The sequence below is a fragment of the Sylvia atricapilla genome, chromosome 1 (assembly GCF_009819655.1).
Source record: "Sylvia atricapilla isolate bSylAtr1 chromosome 1, bSylAtr1.pri, whole genome shotgun sequence".
Taxonomy (NCBI): domain Eukaryota; kingdom Metazoa; phylum Chordata; class Aves; order Passeriformes; family Sylviidae; genus Sylvia; species Sylvia atricapilla.
In genome coordinates, this window is record NC_089140.1 from 5,646,820 (window position 1) to 5,664,167 (window position 17,348).

At 46.3% G+C, this 17,348-nt stretch overlaps 1 long non-coding RNA gene across 2 annotated transcripts; it reads left to right on the forward strand.

Annotated features, from left to right (window-relative positions):
• The first annotated feature begins 11,866 nt into the window (after nucleotides 1-11,866).
• On the forward strand, nucleotides 11,867-16,983 carry LOC136362671 (uncharacterized). 2 transcript variants are annotated; one of them, XR_010743837.1, is made up of 4 exons: nucleotides 11,867-12,974; nucleotides 13,503-13,733; nucleotides 16,156-16,209; nucleotides 16,899-16,983. It is a non-coding gene; the product is annotated as an uncharacterized lncRNA (long non-coding RNA). The 2 variants fall into 2 exon arrangements; XR_010743836.1 differs by lacking the exon at nucleotides 11,867-12,974 and having other exon boundaries at nucleotides 13,409-13,733.
• Nucleotides 16,984-17,348: the final 365 nt, after the last annotated feature.

Here is a 17,348-nt window from a genome sequence, read left to right on the forward strand (position 1 = left end):
CGCGTCCAAAATGGCTTCTAAAAAAAAAAAAAAGAAAAAAAAAAAAAGAGGGAGAAGCCAGCGGGGAAACCCGGATGTTGGATACAAAGGGGCTGGAGGGGGCGGTGCGGCGCGGGGGCTCCGCGGGCGCTGAGTGGGGAGCGGCGCTGCCCGTCACGGCCGCGCCCCGCGGGGAGGCGGGGGACAGCGGGGCCGGGGGCTGCGGGGGCGGGGTGCGCACATGGGCGGGTTTAGGGACAGGGGGTGCGCAGGAGAGCTTCAGGGGGGTAAGGGGGCAGAGGGGGGTGTGTGGATAGGGGCAGGTTTAGGGAGAGGGGGTAGAAGTGCAGGTTTAGGGGCAGAAGGAGACAGAGTGGTGTGTGGATAGGGGCAGAAGGAGGCAGAGGGGATGAGTGTGGATCGGGGCAGGTTTAGGGGTGTAGGGAGGCAGAGGGGTGTGTGTGGATAGGGGCAGAAGGAGGCAGAGGGGTGTGTGTGGATAGGGGCAGTTTAGGGGCGGAAGGAGGCAGAAGGGTGTCTGTGGATAGGGGCAGGTTTAGAGGCAGAGGGGTGTGTGTGGATAGGGGCAGGTTTAGGGAGAGGGGGTAGAAGTGCAGGTCTGGGGGCAGAAGGAGGCAGAGGGGTGTGTGTGGATAGGGGCAGGTTTAGGGGCAGAAGGAGGCAGAGGGGTGTGTGTGGTTAGGGGCAGGTTTAGGGGCAGAAGGAGGCAGAGGGGTGTGTGTGGTTAGGGGCAGGTTTAGGGGCAGAAGGAGGCAGAGGGGTGTGTGTGGACAGGGGTAGGTTTAGGGGCAGAAGGAGGCAGAGGGGTGTGTGTGGATAGGGGCAGGTTTAGGGGCAGAAGGAGGCAGAGGGGTGTGTGTGGTTAGGGGCAGGGCACTGGTGGAAGCAGATTTGGGAGAGGATGTAGGGGCAGGAGCTGGAAGGAGACGTTTAGGGACGGTGTGTGTGAACAGGGGCAGGTTTAGGAACAGAGAGTCGTGTGTGGGTGGAGATTTAGGGGCAGAAGGTGGTTGAGGGGATGAGTGCATGGCAGCAGTTTTAGCAGCCGGGACTGGAGGTGGAGATTTAGGGACAGGGGATTGGGGGTGGAGATTTGGGGCCAGAAGGTGGCAAAGAGTGTGTGTGGATAGGGGCAAGTTCAGGGACATGGGGGTGGCAGGAAGAGTCTGTGGGGCAGAGGGTGGTGGAAATGCAAGTAGGACAGGGGATAGTGGAGTGGGCTGGCGGGAGAAATTTGGGGGCAGAAGATTTAGGGACAGGGCGAGGTGAAGGATATGTGTGGATAGGGGCAGGTTTGGGGACAGGGTGCTGCTGTGGATAGGGGAAGGTTTAGGGGAAGGGGGACATTTAGGGACAGAATTTCGCAGTGTGGATAGAAGCAGGTTTTGGGGCAAGGGGCTGCAGGGGGGAGGTTTAGGAGAAGGGAGAGATTTAGGGGCAGGGAGGTTTAGGGGTAGGGGAGCAGTTTTAGGGGCAGTGTCTGGAGAGTAAGGTTTAGGGGAAAAGGGTGGTGGAAGGTGTGTGTGTGGATGGGGCAGGTTATGGGGCAGGGATGGTTTAGGGGGTTTAGAGGGAGGGGTTGCAGGAAGTGCAAATAGGGCAGGGAATGCTGGAGGGGGCTGGGGGGTGAGGTTTGGGGAAGTGGATCAGGCCAGGGGGTGGCAGTGGGTATGTGTGGATAGGGACAGGGGACTGTGGTGAGGTTTAGGAGCAGGGGGTGGCAGGGCAGAAGGTTTAGGGACAGGGAATGGAGGCATTAGGAGCAGGGAGTGGGAGGAGTGCAGACGGGCAGGGAGTGGCAAAAGGGGCTGGTGGGGGAGGTTTTAAGGGCAGGGAGTGGCTGGGGGGATTGGGGTCAGGGAATGGTAGAGGCAGGGCTGTGGATGGGGTGGAGGGTGGGGTAGCACAGGGCAAAGCCATCTCGTTGTCTTGGAGAAATTCTCTGGCCCCTTGTCTTCCCAGCAGAGAGGGCAGCACAGCCCCCACCAGGGCCAGGAATAAACGGTGTCCTTGTAGAAAAAAACAATCCTTCTCTTGCAGGCAGTGGGAATGGGTGGTCCCTGCTCGTGTCCTGGAGCCCCCTGCATCCCAACAGCCCCTTGACTCCAAGATCCAGCAGGAGCAGTGGCTCAGTGACAGTGTCCAGGGTCCCCAGGGCAGAAGGGGCACCTCAGCAGAATCCATTTTTAGGCCATTTCAGGGTTAATAAGATTTTCTCCATTGCCAGGATTACAGGAATTGAACACTCTCCACAATTTATTTTAATTCAAACTGAATAATATAGGGAGCACCAAAGGAATCCTAAGGGAAAGGAAGAGAAAGGGGGAGATGCTGAAGTTGGGTCATTCTCAAGACTTTGGGTCTGTGAGGTCCACTGACTCATCAGAGAAAGGAATGTGGCACGGATGGATGCTGTGCAGAGCAGTGGATCGCAGGTCAGCTCCCTCAAATTCGTCCAATGGGGACTAAGGCTGAAAATATTCCTAAACTCATTTTCTTTTTCCTCTGGAGTGAGATAAGAGTAAACATGAATCATTCTTCTAAAAGTTTGAGAAGCGTTTTGTTCCAAGAAGAAATATGTAATTTTTTTTTCTTCTTCTTACAGTAACAAGTTCACAGAAAACTTCAGGAGGCTTTTACAAAGGCTTGTAAGCACTTTGAAGCTGGAGACTGTTTTTTATATACGTACAGCACTTGCGTAACAAAGTCTTGACAGTGAATGGGATTCCAGGGTGCAGTTGCAATAAAGTGATTAATAGTATCATTCATGGTATCATACCTCATTCATAGGTTTCCTGTAAGTTAAGAGGAATACATTGGCAGGAATACAGTGGTTGTGACTTTAAACACGATACTCTTGGGGGGGGAAAAGTTATGCTAACACACGCACTGAAGGGGTAGGGCAATTAGTAAAGCCGTGTCAAGGCTCAAGAAATAATTTTAGATCAAAAAGTGTGGAACAACAAGCGCACAAAGATCTAGTTCTGAGCTGGTTCTATGGCACAGAAAAAGAACAGAAATATAAGGTGTGTCTGTCGAAGGGATGGGTCAGGGGTGATCACTGTTTATTCAGAAACACACAAATAAGGTTTGGGTTTGTTGCTTCTTAATTTGTGCGCGATGAGGACTGATTTTGTCACCAAAATGTTTGTCACTTGCTTGTGGCAAAAATCACGGAGAAGGCCAGGGAAGATGCAAAAGGGAATGCAATACAGTTGTCAAAGGAGAAGTGAATGTCCTGGCTGTGAGCTGCAGCAGCTCAGGATGCATTTGGAGCCTCAAGGAGAAGTGACAAATAATGGGTCAATATTTCCTGTAAAGCTGCTTATTTCATTTGAAAGCAAATAATGGGCCAATATTTCTCCTTATTTCGTTCGGGGAATAAGTTGTTAAACATCTACTGCATGGCTGAAATCTGGAAAAATGCGTGGGGCGATAAAATACCTAGTGTTCGCTTCACCAGCATCCCCACGATCAGCTAAAACGAGACATTTAGCTGGCTCCAAGAAAACATCAGCCCTCCGGGGCAGGCGGGGTGAGTAACACAGGATCGCTTGGGCTGCGTCCCTGCCCGGCCTCAAACGCTCCCTGGCCAGCGCTGCTCCTATTTTTAATGGCTGTGCTATGAAAAGCCCCCGTTTCACGGCACCTGAATCGCTGCTTTGCAGCAGGGAGCACGTTCATCACGCGGCTGTCATCGCTTTTGAGGAAACGGGCCCAGGGCGTTTCGGATGTTGTCCCAAAGCCACCCGGTGACACAGGCACAGCGTGGCTTTTCTGCACAGGGACAGCTCCTGCTGGATGGCACAGGCAAAGCCATCCACCCGCCAGAGCTGGACCCCGGGGGGATTTTTGCCCTGAGCCTAATGACACCCTGAAATTTCATTTATTAAACTGCCTCCCTTCTTGTTCGCAGTGTTTTGCAGGGAGGTGTTCACCCGCCCCGAAAAGCTGAAATGTTTTCTCTACTTGCAACAAAAAAAAAAAAGCGCTCAGGAGTGAGTATTGTCACCGGAGATAATGTTACAGCTTTGGCAAGATGACGCTTAAAGACTTCATCAGCCTTCCAAGAATTTCGGAAACAGTGGTGCATAAAGGCAGCAAGTGCTAAGAGCAGGCAGTGCTTGCAAGAAGTGCCCTTACCAGCAGTGATTTCAAGAGCTGTTTTCTGTTTCCACCTATCATTAGAGCTGCGCAGCTCAGACTGCTTTAAAATAATTATACTTACCAGTTAAAAAACTCGCCCGTGCTAAAATAATTTTAGCTGAGATGGTTTATGCTTTGCAGCCTCATATGACACTCAATCTTGTCGTGTGACTCTTGTAACAAGTCAAATTCATGTATTTGATACCACGCACGTGATTAAGGTACTTGGATCACTTAAGCCTGCACAAAACTGCAGTGCTCGCATGTCATTTATCTTAAAATCCTATTGTCGCGCTGGTGAAGTGTAATTTCTTCAGTGAATGGAAATTTATACTGACAGAGGTGTTATAAAACATGGGAAATACTGGGAGGAGAGGGCCCAACATTTTCTTTATCTCTTCAAGTGTTTCACTAACGGGGATTTATTTTTCAGCTCAGCTTTGGTTCATTGCAGGTTACAGAGCTCTGGTGCAATTAAAGGGACCCGTTTCCAGACTTCTTAAGCAAAACTCACATTACTTGCAACAGGTGGGAACCGTGTGCTGTGGCCTCGAGGCAGCAAACTGGTTCACAGGCTTCTCTTTCCACTTTGGTCCCTAAAGCTACTTGCAGAAAATCACTCAGCCTAAAGAAACTCCTGGGATCCCAGCCTCTGCCTCCCCGTTTCATGGGTAAGAAAAACCAATTTATATTCATAATCTTGAGTAAATAAATTGTCACTTTAACTACACATTTTATTGTAATTAAGTGCTTCCCGGTAATCACCAACCCACACTATGGAACTGTTTCTTAATATAATGGTAAGGCAAGTTCTCCGTTGTGAGCACAATTAGGAAGCTTTTAAAAGCACAGACCAGTTGATACAGCCGGGTGATGTTGCACAGTTCTCAACATGTGGAGAAAAGGTGGTTTTGCTAAAGGGCTTTGCCCATATTTTCAAGGAATGCTGTTGCTGTGGGGTCAACAAAATCCAATCTCACTGCTGAATTTCTCAGTAAGGTTTTTACCCTGTGTTAGCCTGGGTAACATCCTCTGCTCCCACTGGATTTGCCTAACTCCAAAGAGAGCACCACTGAGGCAGATTTAGACCTTCCCCAGCTTTCTAAGGACTCCCTGCTGTCACCTCTCCATAATGCAGCTACAATTAACTTCGCTGGAATTTCTATATTTGAAGCAGCTTGAAATCAGAGCCTGAACTTCCAGACGTGGATGCAGATAGTCTTTGCTACTGTCTGTACGAGCCCTTGGGCTTCACGCTAAAAAAGCCCACCCGTGTTGACAAATTTGCCCTTTGCAGTCTGGCTTCAGTGTGGCTGGCAAAAATAGCAAGTGATACAGCAGACAGAATGGGCCCTAAACTATATTTTTTGATAGCTTTTCTTAGCTCCAGACTAAAGAGCAAGGCATCAGATGTTGACAAATTAGCAGGGAATATACGGAGCAAAGGGATTTGTTACTGAAGTGCTCACAATCCAGCAGTTTTGCTGTCCCCCACAATTTGAACTTTTCCCTTGGTTTTCAGCTGTATTTTGATTAGAGTGTAAATACCAGCCACTGGCACGTCAGCTGGCATCTGAGCCACATGCCAAAGCTTTGTTCAGGTCAGAGCTTTAGTGTCATTTTACTCATCCATGGATTTTGTTAGGACTTCTGAGGCATAGCTCATTATTTTTACCTCTGTAAATAGCAGTCCTTGTAAAATTATTCCTCTTTAAATCCAGGAGAATTTGTCTGGCCTTTTGGGTGGGGAACTTAATTGCATGAAGGCTCTGGAGGATGGTCGGTGCTGGATGGTTTGGAGTGTTACCTGCCCCAAAAAGGAGAATCCAGGCTCAAATTTGTACCCCCAAGTCATGCCAGCTTGCTGGGTACCAAAGCACACCCACACTCGAGTTGGAGTGTGCTCAGACAAGGAGGGTAATGGACACCACATGACTAATTCTGCAATGACTGTATATGTTTAATTGGTAAAGGACTGCATTTTCTATCCTTTTTTAACCCAGGTCACAGTGCCAAAGGACTGCCTGATGTTTGAGGTTCCTTTCAGGTATTTTAGTCATTGAGATGCACTGTACTTAAGGCTGCTGTGGTTGCCAGCTTTGTCTTATGCCCTCAAGCACTACTGTGCCTTTTAGTGTTCAGAAACCAGCATTCAAATTCCCCTGAAACACCAGGCTGTGCTGCTCTCACAGCTCACAGGGGGCCTTCCCTCAACCTCAGGTATGAAAGCTCTGGCTGCTCCAAAGCCAGTGACCAGGAGTCAGGAAAAGCACACTTTATATATATAAATATATATAAAAGCAAACTACAATCTTAAACTTTAGACATCTCCTGCTTTTAAGCTCTCTGCCTCAGATTCCCTTAAAATACAAATAACAGCATTGATGAGCTGTAGCTCATAAAAAAGTAAACATTTCTAACTTCCAAGAGCATGTGTTGAAGTCACTGCAGGTTAAATTCAGTGGAAGGAAGATATTTCTACCAGCTGATGCTACGAGACCACTCAAACACTTTACCAAGTGCCACAGCAGCAAAATTCCTTCTGTTTAAGACTGCCTGGTTGCATGGCAGGAAAATATGTTCCCAAATTGGTGTAGTAACACTGGAATCACTTCTTGGTGACAACCCTATTGACTGACAGCCTCCAGTAATGGCAGTCTATTAATCTCTTGCTCTGTGGCCATAAAGCATTCTGTCCTCCTTCCATTAAAAGCTGAAGGTAAATAAATGCAGGTCCCATCATTGGAGCATTTCACTTGCATTTTTGCTGTCTGCAAAGCCTCTGCGTGAGAGGGACAAGCAGAAGGGCTAAAGAAAATGTCCCCATCGTTGGCATGAGGCCAGCCAAGCTGTGACACTGCAGATGTGGCTCTGAGCTGCCCTGGTCATTCCACTTTGCTGTGCACAAGAGCCCACGTTGCTGACACTGTCTGGGGGACGGGAGAGGTGTGAAACCTGCTCTGAGCTCAGAGACTGTTTGGGCCAGGTCAGGGCAGCCTGAAGTGCTGCATGCCTTTGGGTGGCTGCCAGCAGAACCTCTGGGGTTTTACAACACCTGAAAAAGAGCCTGAGAACGCAGCAGCCCCTGAATCTGCAGAGTGAGGAGCGCCTTCGTACTGCCCCTCAATTTTTTTTGCTTAAGTTACCATCCCCTATAAAAGAGGATGGGAGTTATTTACCTCCATTGTGTTCAGGTGTTGGTGTTTTGCATACAAATGCACTGCAGGTATTTTAAAGCACATATGGTGGCTGCAGCAGCCTAGAGCCAAAGCCTGTCATCTCTCCCGCTCCCTCGCCTTCCTCTCTCCCCAGGTGTTTAGTTGGCAGAAGAACATCTTTCACATTCCAGTATTTTATTTAAAAAGCTCAATTCAGGGTTTTTGAACTGGTTGCAATTAAGATTTAACAACAGGAAAGTTCTTACAGAGGTGCCACGTCCCTTTGAAATGGTTTTGCTGGAGAAAATGATCCATATCCCTGCTGCAGCCAGCTGGACTGCACTGCAGGGTTAACTTTCACTGTTACCTGTGGCCTTGTGCCTCCTGACACACTCAAAGCATGTGTGGAAGGACCAATAAAATATGTCCTGGAGTGTTTGGTGTATTTTTAGAGTTTGTCCCAGATTATTGGCCTTTGTCCCAGATTTCAGTGGTTAGGGTATAAGAATGCCCGGTGGGGCTGAGTGCTTCCTGCCTTGCTCTCAGGAAGGCTTTAATCAGGAAAAATACCCTCTCAGAGAAGGCAAATAATTAAGTTTTTGTGGCAAATCCTCTATTGCCATTAGCGGGAGATGATAAACACTCAAGACCACAGTATAAATAGAGCCAGGCAGATGCACTAAGATTGAAAGTGCAACTTTATTGTGTTACATAGTATTGAGTAATGAATTGGACATTATAACAAGGTAGTTTTCCTTTTGGTATTTATTGGGAGCAGAGTTGGTCATAAAGTGCCTGTCTTGGGAGATGCTGGTGTAACCCTCCTGGACAAAGCTCATCCCACATCCTGGCAGAGTGCAAGCAGGGAGCTAATGCTGGAAGGGGTCTGCACATATCATCCCATCCATCCTCCTCCCTTTGGCAGTGGTTAATTGACCTATGGCATTCCTGGTAAATGCTCATCCAGCCTCCTCCTGCCCTGCTCCAGCCTTCTAGGGCATTTAGAGTTTCACCTGCAGAACTTTTTTCCACATGTGTAACATCAGCCTTTCCTGATATAATTTGGTCTTTATTGAGCACATGGGAAACAATTCCTCATTTTCTCTCTTCAGCTTTTTCACATGGGAGGATTGTATTTCTTCATCCTGCCAAAGCCAAACAATCCAATTCTTTTGTCCCTTCCTTGTATTTCTGATTGTGCAGCAGGACCCTCACTCCATCCCTTGGCTGCTTACCCATATCTTCAGGGGCTAAGTTTCCTTGCTGAAGTCCTGGACTCCCCATGCCAATATCTCTGTCATCCACTCCTCAGCTCTGAGGGACTCCTCTGGATTCAGTTGTACTGCAGGTCATTGGGATGCTGAAGACTCCCTGATGGACTCATCCAAGCCATTTCTGCCTTTCATGTGCTTCCACCTTGGTCTTGCCTCTTTACCTGCCTACCAGCTGTTTCTTGCCAAGCTGTCTTAGTGCACTTTCTGCATAGGACATTCCATGTGTCACAACAAATACCAAGAATAAAAACTATTCTGTTGAGATTCCAGTCACTGGTCCATCAGTTTTGTCGGGATGTGAGAGTGACACGTTGCCAGTACAGACGCAGAAGTCATCCTGCTGCACCCAGTCATGCCTATGAGAACTTGCTTTCCTTCCCAGTGCTCCCCAGTATTCAGCTCTTGGACATTTTGGCACGTTATCAGTGATAAATGTATTCACAAGTGAGAGCAGACAGCCCTGCAGGTTGTGATGCCAGGGTATTATGGGTTCTTGGCATCGGCAGTGCCTCTCCATGGATTTCAGACGAATGAAACAGAAATGTTTTTATAGCCAGCCTCAAGTTTTTTATCTATTTGTAGGTGTCTTGGTGCTCCCTAAATAGGGTTAGGACCTTTGGAAGGAAGACTGCATTTTATGTCTTAACTTTCCTGGCCCTTTATTCACCCAGGGCTCTCCTGCTCCCAAAGGCCACTGATCTTGTCCTTTATTTTTGCCGCTGGTTTGTGTTGAGAAACAGGTACTGGCAGCTGGGAAATCACCAGTAATACTGGATGCAAACAGTCTGTTTCCTATTCTTGTGGCCTATCCATGCTGTGGGATGGTGCACAGACCCTTAATATTCACCTGCATTTCTTCAAATGCTTGCAGGTAGCTACTAACACCAGGTGAGAAAATGATTCAATAAAAATGGAAGGAGAAAAAAGATTTTTTTTGAAAACCAAGGGTAGCCTGAGGCAAGGATGAGAAGGATGAAGGACATATGGCAGAGGTACTGGTTGGGGTATTCTGGTATCCTGGGTTCCAGCTCAAGATTCTGCAGAATTTCTGATAGGCTTTGCTTTACTTATCTCTTAAGTCCAGATCAGAATGGGAACAACAGACTTTATCCACAGAAGTAATTAAAATGTTGCACTCCCTGGCAGGGAAGCTAAAATCAATTTCTCAAATGCAAGATGAAGAGCAATTGGCCAGGCTTCTGCCATGGGGAAAAAGATCCAGGACTGTGATGCTTGGGAGTAGAGCAGAAACCCAGTGCTGCAAAAATCCAGCAGTTCTGGGATGTCTGTTCTGAGGGGCACATCGCAGAAGACATGGGACAACCTCTCCATTTCACTTGGCAATGATCTTGGCCCAAGGACAATTTCCACACCTCAGGAAAGGTATGGTTTAGCTGGGAAAAGCCCAAAGAGGTGCATAAAGAGTGGCAGGAAAAATTTTCCAGTGTTTTGCATAGTTCAGCTCGGGGATGTTCCCACAGGCTCTTGTGGACTTGGCACTGCAGGAAGTTGTTAGACAAAGCTCTTGCAGGGATGGTTGAGGTGTTGTTGATTGTACTGGGAGCCTCTTAAAGGGATTTATCCATCTGGGGATTTTTTCCTATTTCTTCCAGTTGCCACTGAAATAATTGGAATTCAGTTCTTCAGCGTTTGGGAAGTCCTGCCACAATAGCAATCCCCTGTTTGTAATCAAGAGGATTGCAAGAGCAATCAAGTGCATATTGAGCTGATGTGCAGCTCCCAGGATTGTGGGGGCACAGAATCAAGCTGAGAAGTACGTGTGCCATAACTGTACAAGTTGGTTATTCTAAAGGATTGAAAATCCAGCTTTTCTTCCACGAGGAGCTGCTGCATGTGAGGAATATCACAGGTTATATTTAGTGTTACAGAGGCACGAGGGAAATCTCATTAGAGCCCAACGACAATGATCCGCTATAAAGGGAACAGGAGCAATTTGTAAGCCCTCAAAAAAAAAAAAAAAATAGTGTGTCTCTGTTCTTCCCTGTCCTCACTGTCTGCTGCTGCTCTAGGACACAGCTTTCCTGAGAGAAGGGTCTGTGCCTGCCTGCTCAGTTAGCCCTGATGCATCACGTTTTATTTGCTGGGAGATTTGAACAATGAGCAGCAAACACTCCTGTTCTTCCTTTAAACTCATGGAAACTACAGAATAGAGAAATAAAATGACTTGCACAGAGTCACAGAGCAATTTCATGGCAGAGCTCAGACCAGAGTCCAGCTCCCTTGCTCCCAAACCCACGTGCCAGCCTTTCTCTTCATTGACCCTGAATTTTAATCACCTTCCAATAAATTCTTTTGGCCTCTTCCAGTTGATTTCCATGAGAGTAATGCCTGGGTATCAAATGAAGTCACCCAGAATATCAAAGCAAAAGAAGACAGTATTAGATGCAAAGAAAGAACTGATGGAAGGGGAAAAGTGAATTTTACAGAAAAAAAATAAAAAGGAATATGTTCTACTGCCAGTTCCATAATATCATTCCTCTTTTAATTTGTGCCTGATCAAAACTAAAAAAAAAAATTAGATTGCTAATATTAATAAGTGAAATGAATCTTGAATTTTATAATAGTGGAGGAAATGAAAGGACCAAAGTAATATTGTGTTGTTAACTGAGATTTTAATAATGATTCTGTCCTCAGTTGGTGCATTTATTCCACAGAAAGTAAATCATTAATGAAGAGGAGGAGAAAACAGTTTGGTGGTGATGGATTTTTGAAAGAAAAAAATTAATTTTGCTGAACTTGTAGAAACTCTGAAATGTGCTTGGAGCACTAAACCTAAACTACTACCACCTCAAAAATGGTTTGTAGAGGTGGAATTTAGCCAAGGGGCTGGCAGTGCCTGGGGTAGGATGGAGAGATGTCCAAGGCTCTGTTCCAGGAGAGCTGAGGTGAGTGAAGAGATGGGTTTGAGATGTTGGGGCTCATCCCATATTTTCTGTGGAGTTTTGCAAGATTTGCTTCCACCATGTCCTCTGCAGTGGAGAGGGTGGACTCAAACCCTTCTCGGTTCTGTCAGGGTATTTGACTTCCCAGGTGAAGAGAAAAGCCCATCAAGGCTGATGTGTGACTTCCCACCTCTATCTTCAGCCACACCCAAGCAGTCCCCAAAAAGGGGCTCCCTGGAGCAGCAGCCCATGTCACACTGAGCCCCCTGGTTTGAAATGTCAGACACTGGGGGTTCATGGTTGCGCAGTGGTGGAGAGGAAAAACTCTTGTAGCTGAGATTTGCTGCCAAAGAAAAAGCAAATGCAGAACATACATCCCTGTGTGTGTATAAAGGAGACGGGGGAAAATGCAGAATTCCCCTGGTTCCTTAATGAGCACAGCACCCCGACAATGAATGTAGAAATTTGCAAATTAAACCACATTTCTGTATCTAAATTATCAAATCAATAAAGAGATGTAAACATTAAACAACATTATATGAGAGCCTGGAGTGTCACCACAAAAAAATTAAGACTGTGTAATTAAAAGTACAATGCAATTTATTTTTATATCGTTCTTCATTCAAATCCACAAATCTTATTACTTACCCAAAAATGTAAAGCAGGCTGCAAACTAATTCAAAAGATGAAGACAAAGTGGTTATTGAGAAACTTATGTTTCTTGTTCCCTTACGTCTGGCAACAGTCATGATTTAATATTTTAACTACTGTAATAGGTTATACTGCTGAAGAAAAGTGCATTAATTACTATGGGAAACCTAAAGAAATCTAATTAAGAACAATAAAATCACTCTTATTGACTGGGAAAAATAAAACTATGCAAAGGGAAATGAGGGATGAAAAAAACTGACAACACACAAATACTAATAAATGTCTGCGCAGGGTAGGAAACACACTTGTGCTGTTATTGGGGATGTGGATTTGAAGTCTGGCTGGAGATCACAGTTTGGCTAAAGCTCTTCTCTCAACCCACTGGAAGCACCTTCTAATTAGCTGCAGCTCAGGGGGTTGAGTTTGCTCCAAATGCAGCCCAACATGTCTGTGCAGAGTCAATCCCACTGTCTGTGTCTGAAAAAAAACACACCAGTGTAGGAGACTGAGCTGCATTTCTGAGTGCACTGTGGAGTAATGGAATAATTATCTCAATAGGTGCCATCCTTCCTGCAAAGTCAGAGAGGACACGTGTGAGGAAGCAGCCTCGTGTCCCAAATACTCAGCGTGTCCTGCCTGGGGACACCACAGGGAGAAATCGCCACAGGCAAATCAGAATCCGTCTTTCAACCAGCCACAGCCCTTTGAAGCCTTGTGAAATTTCTGTGTGAAATACCCACCACCTTGTTTGCTCAGCCCCAGCTAAAGCCAGCTGTTGGCTTTACCATGAGGAAGGTAAAGCACCCCCATCCATGCATTCACAGGATCCCCAGGGATGCAAGGTTGCTTTGGGAGCAGGTGCATCTTGCATCAGCCAGAAACAGCTGCCAAACGTGTTAGGAGGTGTTTTTATTTTCCAGATGTGAAACTAGATGGGACTGCCTGGTTTTGTCATTGTGGGGATTGGATTCTGGGGCTGTGATCTTGAGATGTCATCCCTCACGATCTTGAGCATTCTTGTGATGGCAAAAACTTATTTTCTGCCCACCCTGACTGTCCTCATTCCTAAAGATCTCACCAGTGTTGAGATGTCTGTGGTTGTTAAAAAGAAGGGAGAGGATCCCATAGGGTCAACATCTACACTAAATACTTGAACAAATACATGTGGTTTAATTACTTCAGCTGATATTAGTAGTATTAATGCCTTTTCAAGCCAGAGGTAGCCCTTAGATCTTGTATATTTACTTCCCACATAAAATAAACTGCAGCAGTTTGGCCAGATCCCTGCTACTGAACCCAGTAGCTTGTATATCATTAATATCTCCAAATATGATAAATTAGTGGTATAAATTTTTACACAGTCCTTCTAGGATTGCAAATCTTCATCAAAGGCAAGAGGAGATGTCTGAGGAATAAGGATTTCTTGATTCAATAGGTGCACACTGTGTCAGAGAGGAAGAAATGAAGTGTAACCTTTGCAACAGATGATGCTATTGTGGATGTGTACTTGCACAGGAAGCCAGAAAAGGGACACTGCAGCACCTCAGCTATATTTTGGAGGTTTCACTGACACCCAAAGTTGCACAGCTTTGTGCTCAAAGGTAGGCACGTTCTTCTTTCCCACCTTCTCCCACAGGAAACAAGGTTGCAAAGCAGAAAGCACAGACAGGCGTTGTTTGAAGGAGTTTTGATTGACTGGGGGTTATTTTGCAACACAGAAACACCTGAGCAGCAATGCCTTTTGATTAGCAACAGATTTTTACTTTGAACCTTGCAAAACACACAAGGATTACTCAGGAAGAGTGTCACATAGACCGTGTGCAGTTACCCACACAAGGGTTGCAGAAACAGCCTTTAGATATAGAACAGGAGTAAGCAAAGCCTTAATTCACTCTTTGAGAGGAAGATAGAAGGGGTTTTGATGTGGTAGCATCTGAAGACCATTGTATTAGGACTTGCCATACTCTACATGCCCTACTAATCCAGGATCCTTAGTCATCAGGACTTTGTGTAGTCTGTGTGGGGCTCTGCACTGCCAGACACCCAGGGCTGATGCAATCCCAGCTCACACACTGCTGTGGCCCTGGTTCATGTGTGGAGCTGAGGGCTTGGGGTCTCAGGGGCACACAGGGGCTGTGAGATGTTGCTCAGGGGTGGAATGTTTCAACTGCCTGAGTTTGGGACTGCCTCTCTGCTGTGGCATCCTTCAGTCCCGCTGTCAATCTTTGTGCACTGTGGGGTACAGGGAGAGCTGCACCACCAAATGCCTGGGGTCCAGAGGGCACCAGGGCAGGGGAAGGTTGTGAGGGGTGAGGATTAACTCATTTCAGGTATTTACAGAGTAGATTTCTAAGTGTGAACTGCCATGCTGGGCTTTCCAGGCAGCAAGGAGAAGTGGGTTTATAATGCCATTCATCTGCTCTGGTTTAAGTATCTCCTTTAGAAAGAGATGAATCACTGTAGACTCCATCAACAGTATTGACTGGCTCTTCATTTACTCACAAGGGAGCCACAGCTGACCTGCCCAGGAGCAGATTCCTGCTTTATTGGGGTGAACCTGCCAAGAGCTTCGTGCCCATGGTGCAGGACTTGGCTGCTCTGAGGAACTCAAACTGTGGCATTCCAGTCAATAACTGCTTCAGCAAGCTCAGTATTTTTGGAGAAATGACACCCCTCGGGAGGAGTTTGCAATGTTAAGTAGATAAGAGAAACAGCAGGTGGGAGACAGAGGTGCCCTGTGGTCAGTAGAGAATAAAGTCTGTGCTTCCTGCACCACATGCCTCAAAACCTGTGTCTCTTCTATAGCAGGTTTTCATATCTTCACGGAGAGATTAGCTCAGGTGTGAAGTCATCATGCTGATGACTAGTTCATGATGACTGCTGTCATCTCCCTCCAAACTGGAGGGATCCTGTTGTAGCCATATCTCATCCCCCATGGCTATTGCTGCGCCTTATCCTCAGAGCATCAGCTGCTTCTGAGGAACTCTTGGGCCATCAGGAAATAAACTGTCTGGGTCACCAAGAAAGCATTCGCTTGCAAGAGAGAAAAAAAAAAAATCCCATCAGACTGTAGGAGTAAAAAGCAAAAATCCAGCCTACACGTGTAAGAGTGGCAGCCTCTACAGTGTGGTGTGTGTCCACACGTTGTTTCAGGAGCCATCTCCCTTCGGCTGTGATCACTCCCGACTGTTTGCAGTCTGTGTGTGGTGACGTGCATGGAATATTACTAGGGAAATGTGCATTCTTGTTAATAGGTATAGTTTAGGATGATTGTTAGCAGAGCATAAGGCCTTATTGATTGAAAGTGGCATATGGCAAGGATGTATAATGATTCACTTTGGCTGCTAGCTCGAAATCCTATTCATGGGTGAAAAAAAACCTCTGCTCTCCTTTGCAGTCAGGCTTCATTCTTTCTGCAGCGTGTTTTTCAAACCAGGCCATTTTACAAGTGATCCCAAGGAGAGATTTCCTGCTCTCCTGGGTGTGTGCTCAAAGCTCTTTTCAGTCTTGCAAGGGCAGGTCACAAGAACAAAAGCTGAAGTTATCATATGCCTCCCTTTGAGGGAAAGGTTGTCTTTCAGTTCTCTTTCTAAAACAGTTTTTCTGGGCATTTTGTGTTTAGGAAGGGTGGTGGACTTGGAAGTCTGATCACAATAAATACCAGGGATAAGTACAAGGCTGGTTTCTAGCAGCATTGTTTGGTGCCTGGTGGCAGAGGGTATAAATCCTCACCTGGAGCAACAGCCATTATTAGGAATGGTTTTGATATTTTTTTCCAACTGCATTTTTGAAAGACAAAGATGCCACTGTTCCAGCAAGCTGCAGGAAAAGCGAGCTCTTCTCTGGATCCAGCTTCTCTTCACCAGGGGAAAAAAATGCGTGTTCCTACATGGCATTAGCAAATACAGAGTAATTAACCCGAGGTAAAATCCCAGTGAAGGCAAAGCAGACAAAGTATTAATAAATGTGAACTGACAGAGATAAGCCCTGAGGACCTCATCTATCTTCCCCATGTGTTAGCAGGCCCAAGTGAAGCTGAAGTTGTCTCACCTGGTTTGCCTTGGATAGACTGACAGGGTAAGCACAGAGCTTGCACTGGGTAAAGGTGGCACCTTGTGAGTCCTGAATGTCCCCACCTCCCATCACTGGTGCTTCTGCGGGGTCTGTTGAACCTCAAGAGAGTTGTCCTGAAGGATGACAGCTCAGAGTGGCATTGTCCTGGTGTTTAAGAGCAAACAAGGCTGCAGCTGATCCCAATACTGACCCCAGGACTCCCTCACCCACCACAGCCAGGAGGACAGTGCAGGGAGGGTTTTCCAGGTTGGCTGGACATTGCAGGAGAAGATGGTCCCAGCAACCCAGAGCTATCTGGCAACCTTCATTTAACAGGGAAAAGCTGCAGGGACTGATCCTAACCCAAATGGATCAGCTCACACAGGAAGAGAACTTACTGACAGAGGAAAAGTGTATGATCTGTGCCATTCCTGCAAACCTCCCTGACCTTTGTCTGGCTGATGTTCAGTGATATCTGGACACTTTCCTTGGCAACAGCACTGAGAACTATTCAAATGACATTCACTTCACTACTGGAGGCACAGCCCTTGTGTTTTCTCACCAACAAATGAAGAGCAGAGCCTTTATATATGTCTTTTCTGGGAACTGATGCTTTCTAGGAATTGCTTACAAAGAATTAAGTAATCTATTTGATTGTCATCCAGAAATCCTGGGCTTGCTAAATGATCTTGCACAGTTCTTTTTTTTTCCAGGAAGATACTCCTTCAAGATGGTCTCAAGGATTTTCCTGTGGTAGGCAAAACAGGACTCCCTTGAATAAACTAGCTCTGAACAGGCAAATAAATGGAATGTCTTTCATTATACCTGTCACCAGTTTATTTACTCCGTGTCCTCTTTCTGCCATAAAAGTCTTGAGTGATTCCAGCACAGTAAAACATCTGCACTCATTTTCAGAAAATAACAGCAACTGCCAATGTATGAAATCACTATTTTCTCAGAACTCCTATTGTTCACTCTCCGGCCCTTATTGTTTCTCATCTCCTGTGAGTGGTTTACAATCAAATCCGCTTTATTTACAGTGGAAAGCAAAATGTGTCAGAGCAAGACAACTGACTGGAAGCCTTCAGTCAATAACAACTTCTTTTGGTGCATGTTAAAATGTACTCATTTCTTGTGTTCATTGAAACAGGTGGCAAAATTCC